Source organism: Bombyx mori, chromosome 6, assembly GCF_030269925.1.
Source record: "Bombyx mori chromosome 6, ASM3026992v2".
Classification (NCBI taxonomy): Eukaryota; Metazoa; Arthropoda; class Insecta; order Lepidoptera; family Bombycidae; genus Bombyx; species Bombyx mori.
This window is the reverse complement of record NC_085112.1, coordinates 7,469,591-7,476,642: the sequence shown is the minus strand read 5'-3', so window position 1 is coordinate 7,476,642 and position 7,052 is coordinate 7,469,591.

Genomic DNA, 7,052 nt, shown 5'->3' with positions numbered 1-7,052 from the left:
CAAAAATATCCAGCATGGTAGCTAATCGTGCTGGCTTACAATAACTCTACCACAAGTGATACTGGTGGTAGGGCCTCTTGGGAGTCTGCGTGGGTGGGTACCACCACCCTGCCTATTTCTGCCGTGAAGCAGTAATGCGTTTCGGTTTAAAGGGTGGGGCAGCCGTTGTAACTATACTTGAGACCTTAGAACTTATATCTCAAGGTGAGTGGCGCATTTACGCTGTGGATGTCTTCTCCAGTAACCACTTAACACCAGGTGGGCTGTGAGCTCGTCCACCAATCTAAACAATAAAAAAAAGTGGACTTTCATTCATGCATTTATATCTTAATTTTTTTCAAATTTTCTATCTCCCTATGTTCGACGCAGGAATCAGCCGAAGTATATTTTTGGAAATAAAGGCAATTAACATTACTGGATACTTGAAAACATGACCTTGATGTTGTGATAGATTGTGTTGGATTGTTGTTTAATCGTGAACTGAAATGTTCGTTTTGTTCGTTTTGTGATCACAATGCGCCTTAATGAAAAATCGCAAATTCTTAGTACCTACAACACCGACGCGGTGATCGATGCTACCGTTTTGTTTTAACGTACCTACGCGATGAAGATACGGAATGACGGCAGAGTGCCACCGTTTATATTGTTACCGTTCACGCGATCGTATTTATAGTTACGTTAAAAATCTTAGCGATGAATTTTGTTGCATGTGAATGTATAGAATTCGATAGTTTTGTCCTGCGCGTGAATTCCATATATACAAATCTATTTTTTAATTTACCGGTGGTTGAGCGCTTTTAATCCCGCACGGATAGATTCTATTATCTAGTAAATCATCCGTATTTCTGATCTGAAGCTAATATTAATTTCGACTCGAAAAGTGGGTAAACCGTGACAGTATATAGTTAAGATTTTGACTTCATTTTTGACTTCAAATTTTGATGTGGAGCCACATAACGTGACGTCAGCTCGTTCATTCAAATACGTATAAAAAAAAGGAGTAATCGTGACGAAATTATCAACGACTAGCTGACCCAGCAAACTTCGTAGTGCCTCAATCGACAAATAAAAGACCTAAACTTTTGTATAAAATAAACATAAAACAAACAAAAGAAATTCGTCCGACGAGGGAGACATCAAAGGACAAACAAAATTGTTATTTTTATTTAATTCCGAGCATTTTCATATTTATCTACCTTTTAAACCTTCTCTGGACTTCCACAAATAATTCAAGACCAAAATTAGCTGAATCGGTCCAGCCGTTCTCGAGTTTTAGCGAGACTAACGAACAGCAATTCCTTTTTATATATATAGATTGTATATAGATGATACACATATGGATGGATGATAAAGATTTCTCCGTGCATGACCAATTTTATTTTAAGATCGTTTTATTTCTTGAGATCTTTCTTTAAATCTGCAACGCAAGATTCGAACTATTCTCTCTAATTGAGCTACCGAGAAAAATTAACGACGCTGAAGTCCTTTAAAAATCCTTAGTCGTGCAGATTCACGAGTGGAGTGGCACATCTGTTACCGGTCCGTTCGCTCCTCTGACTTGTAATAATAGAATTAACGAGCTGGTTATGAACAAACGGCGTCTTCATTTCCAGGGTCCGCGTTTATACGTCCTTTGCCCTATTTCACTGCCACACCATTACACTGAATGAAATAATGGACTTAATATTGCGCTCGTTTCAAGGGTCTACACTACGTCTCGGGAATATTTCCGAGGTGTTTATGATGGAATGATAATGGGGATAAATTATTTGGGAAACTTTAAAAAATATTCAGAGTTTGATCGCTTATAAACTGTTAAATAAAATAAATTTACGGTGTGCTACGATCGTCGGATCTATTCTGTGAACCGCTCTCCTCTCTTCTCTCTATAATGGGTTAGGATGTGTAATCCAATTAATTAGTGACAGGATGAAACTATGTACATACTGTTGTAGGAATAGTTCACCCTTATTGGGACTAGTGGTTCTTGCGGTCACCGTTCCTTACATTATTTTCTACATACGTATATAAGTAAATACAAACGCGGTTCGAATGACAATAGACTATCCCTGTTTGGCATTTAAATTATAACATTTAGTTAACAGGTACATATTACAATCAAGAAAAGCTATTTACATGAATATACACTTGTGTATATTGTGAATTTAAGTCGTGTGGCGCTTTTAAAATATTGATTAAATTTCTTTGGAAACCCGTAAACAACTAGTTTGATACAACTGACTGGAGATCGGATCTCGCTGCTAGTCGCGTTGCCCAGCTATGAATCACTGACCCTCGTCTATAAATACACAATGGACACCGTGTCAAAACATCGGGCCGATCCCGCTGAGATTCGCCGAGAGAAAGACCGGAGTAAGACTAATCAATACACGTTAAATTCTTCAAGCTAATAATAAATTTTATAATATGTTTTAAAAGGCCAATTGTATTCTGATTAATATTTTTTGACGTGACAACGTCTTATAGTTCGATGGAGCCGGCTGCACGTACGAAAAAACATGACTCATGCGGCGTTACCTCGCTCTGAGGCGTACTTTCTTATGACATTGTCACGTTCAACTATCGTCAGTAAACCGACTTTACAGACAACCGATTTTTTTTTGGGTAGAAAAGCGCATAGCTCATCTGGTGAGCGATACCTAGAGCCTACAGATCATACAATGTAAATGCCATCACTGATCTTGAGTAACAAGATCGAAGTCGCTATTGTATTGTATTGTAAAACGTTTGTCAACCCCTAAAATCTAAACTAATAGTTGCTTTAGATTTAGCAGGGTAGTGGTACATAGCCGTGCAGACACACAAAACGCCTAACCATCCGATTGTGCAAAGCGTCATAGAACTTTACTAGAGGTCCCGCAGTAGTCGAAATTCGACTATAATTAATTGGAATTGTAAGTTTGTACACTATTATGATTGTATTTTATACTTCTATAATCACAAATTTCGCCAAGACTATACTATAAAAAATATTAACAAAGACAAACCATATTCTATTCTCAATTTGAAAACAGACGTCAAGAACAAAAGTTTGACAATAAATAGTATGCATGCGTGTGTACATCAAATACACGGTATGTAGTGTGTGTAATGTTTTCTTTATTGATTTAATGGATCATTTATGCATTATTTAAAAAAAAAAATTGGCATTGTGCACTTCTCCTCTATATTCTCTGTAAGTTTGGAAAATTACATACTCCTCCGTCCGCGCAATTTTCGTAAAAAGGGATACAAAGTTTTTGCTTCACTTATTAATATATTATAGATACTGTGTTAAACTAAAATTTAATTTCAGAAACTGAACGTTTTAAACTTCGTATAATTTAATATTTTTCCATGCTAATAGCTCTTAATTATATATTATTAACAAAGAAACTCAAAACAATTTTGAAAAATAACGGGCAAGTTTTAGAAACGCTTAAAACTTCCATATTATTTTAATATTTTATAACGAAACTGACCTGCTTGGTTTAATAAAACCTCGTTATTTTAACAAGACGGGAACTATTTGATGGATGACTTATCTTAGCGGAGACTTTCGTTCCTAAGTTTTGCCCGAGGTTAAGCTGAATTTCACTGGCTCGAGCGAAATATATTTTATGGACAATTATTGTTCAATACAAAAATGAACTTAAAATCATTAACAATATATTACAGTATTGCTTAAAATTAATAAATGGTTGAACTTTTCAAATAACCGACATTTTACAAAACATTAAATTATAAAAATATTTTTAGTAGAAATATTTTCAGACCGATATAACTCCGATAATAATCTATGTTCAATGAAAGTACAATCAACAAATTAAGGTATAATATAAGTGAAATAGAAATACGTAATTGTTTTACTGTTGTGTATTACAATAAATAGTGTAATTATATTATTACTACGTTATTTAATCGTCATATGACTGTACAAATAATGAGATTTAAATTGAACTTTATAAAAAAGAAATGAAAATGCCTTAACCAAATCGAAAGGACGTAACGTAGAATTTTGAAAATCGAATATTATCTCGGAGTCGTTTGTCGGGTTGCGTCTTCTCTTTTAGAGTTCCTTTTTTTTTTTTTTTTTGTGATTGAAGTATTACTGGTGGCCCGGAGGCCTTTCCAGTTTCACCAGGACAGGTGGGCGAGCAAAGGCTCAGCCAGGAGGGGTGGGATTTGCTAACAGCTACCCGAGCGCCTCCGAAGGAGACCTAACAACTCAAGAGTAGCTGCTTCGCGAATGAATCTACTACCGGATCGGAATCGCGACCCGCTGAGAAGATCCGGCGAGAAACTCAGCGAGCTGATTCATGGGTTAGGTTGCACGGCGAACTCTTTGTCGAGTTCGACGAGTACGGTTACCGAGGTCCCTAAGCCTGCTCCTAGAGCTGAAGGCGTCTAGTGCAAAGGTTATTGGATCTGATGGATCCGTAAGGACGTGTCTAGGGCGTCGACGGTGACTGGCTCCTGCATGATCAGGATTCGGGGAGTAGTCAGCGGCGGCTACGATAAGGCGATTATCATGACGCATAGCCTTATCGAAGTACCGTTCCGACGCTGACTTCATGTATTTCTGTATAGATTCGAGGCCCAGGTCGTCGTGTAGGTCAACGTTCCTCACGAACCACGGAGCTCCGACGGCTAACCTGCAAAAGCGGGATTGTAGAGATTGAAGGGTGTCTATGTGTGTGCGGGCCGCGTGAGCGAACACCACACTCGCGTAAGTCATGACGGGCCTTATGAAAGTTTTGTAAAGTGTCACCTTGTTCCGAAGGGACATTTTACTCCGCTTACAGATCATGGGGTAGAGTCTACCGAGAATAAACGCGGCACGGTCACGGACTGATTTTATATGCGGGCGGAATGTCATCGATGCATCCAGGGTAACGCCCAGGTACTTGACCTTCCTGACCCAGGGTATGGATTGACTAAAGAGAGTAATCGGGGGTGTGAGATTCCTCCTCCTAATACGGGAGGAAATCCGTGTGGAGCTTCCCCTCTGAAATAGCACCGCAGTACTTTTCGCTGGGTTGATGTCTATGCGCCATTTTCGGAACCACTGTCCTAGGGCTAGGGCTGCGCTCTGAAGCTTCTTCGCGATTAGGGACTTGTTTCTACTGGAATAGTAAACAGTCGTGTCGTCGGCGAATAAAGCTAAATGGGTCGGCGGCGACCGGGGAATATCGTTAACGAATAAGCTAAATAGGAGGGGTGAGAGGACAGAGCCTTGCGGGACTCCAGCTGTGAGAGGTCGTGGGGAGGAGCGGGTTCCCTCGACTCGATATCGAAAAGAGCGGTTCGACAAGAAGTCCCGTATGATGAGCACGAGACTATCCGGCACACCCATGTTGAATAGTTTGAAAATCAAACCGTTGTGCCAGACTTTGTCGAACGCTTTTGCGACGTCGAAGAAGAGAGCTCCCGTGTATAACGGTTTAGAGTTCCTCTCGACTAATCGATTAGAAGTATTCAACAAGCACAATTTTAGTAAATAAGTAGTCCAAAAATTTCAAGTTGACATAATCAAAGTGTTGTTCATTAAAATAAACTTGCAGAATAAACTTTTTGGAGTTTATTGAGAAATGTTTTTGGACAAATCCAAACTGAAGGAATGACTTTAAGCGATAGGCTTAAATATACATTTCGGCGCTAATTTTCCGGTATTGTAGGTTTCTTCGCTCCGGAGTGGTGGAGCTCGATGGGGCTCAGTCGGTAGTCGGTTTTTCGGGCGCTTTCCTCAACATTGCTGGTGGTAGGACCTCTTGTGAGTCCGCATGGGTGAGTACCACCACCCTGGCTATTTCTGCCGTGAAGCAGTAATGAATTTCGGTTTGAAGGGTGGGGCAGCCGTTGTAACCATACTTGAGACCTTAGAACTTATAACTTATAACTCACGGTGGGTGGCGCATTTACGTTGTAGATATCTATGGGCTCCAATAACCACTTAACACCAGGTAGGCTTTGAGCTCGTCCACCCATCTAAGCAATAAAAAAAGGCTAAGAGGAATTGGAAGAAGAGGAGGACCACAGACTTGCTCTTCTCCTTCTTCTTCTCTGGAGGCGCGAGGGTCCGACATAACTCGGTCATTACTGATAATACCCCCTCGAGCGGGTATCCGTAAACAGATTCCACAGAATTAAAAAAAGCCTTATAAACTATAGAAGCGATGGAAACAGTTTAATTTATCAGGTTCTAACTCAGTCTAAGCAGTGTAAGATGACATATAGTAAAATGTTCTTCTTCAGTGTGACAGGAGCTTAATATTGAACGGACAAACTTTATCCACACTTAAAGTTCCCCAGTGTTAATCGATCATCGTTGGCCAATGATCTGTGAACATTGTGTTATGTTCCACTATGTGGACATTACAAGACAAACATACATACATAGCTTATTTTTTTTCTGACAAATATACCTAATAGATTTTTTAACACCGACTGCCTACTAAAGTTCATTCTCTGGAACAACTTTTACTTCAAGAATTTACCATTACTGATGTCGTTTGTGAAGTTTGTTAAATTATTCATAAGTTCGTTCACAAATTACCTTTGTGACGACGTTATTATACGGCACTTTACTTGTAGGCTGTACAAATAAATTTTATATCACAAGTTCATAAATTTTGGATACTTCTCGCTAGACCGAGCGCGTGTTTTTCGGCCTCTATGTCTCTAACGCTCGCTCGACAAAACAGGATGAGTAAGCCATCAAGTACAGTTTGCGGGGTCTCGGAAAAAACGTCATGTAATGTATGTCATGTATGTCATAGACTTTCAGTAATGGATATTAATATACAAAGTAATATTGATATCCTCGAGACTGTAGCGTTCGGTTCATTAAACTTGATGCTCCATAATTGCTCGAAGTTTGCACCATCAACGAACACGTAACCTTTCAACTTTATCATAATACTGCATACAGCAAGCGATTACTGAACCCGATATGCTTAAACAGTAACAGTTTATGTCAAACGATCAAGTGCTGGCCATTTAAAAATTGACATAATTTGAATGTTAAGTAATAGTACAAACGACGTCAAATT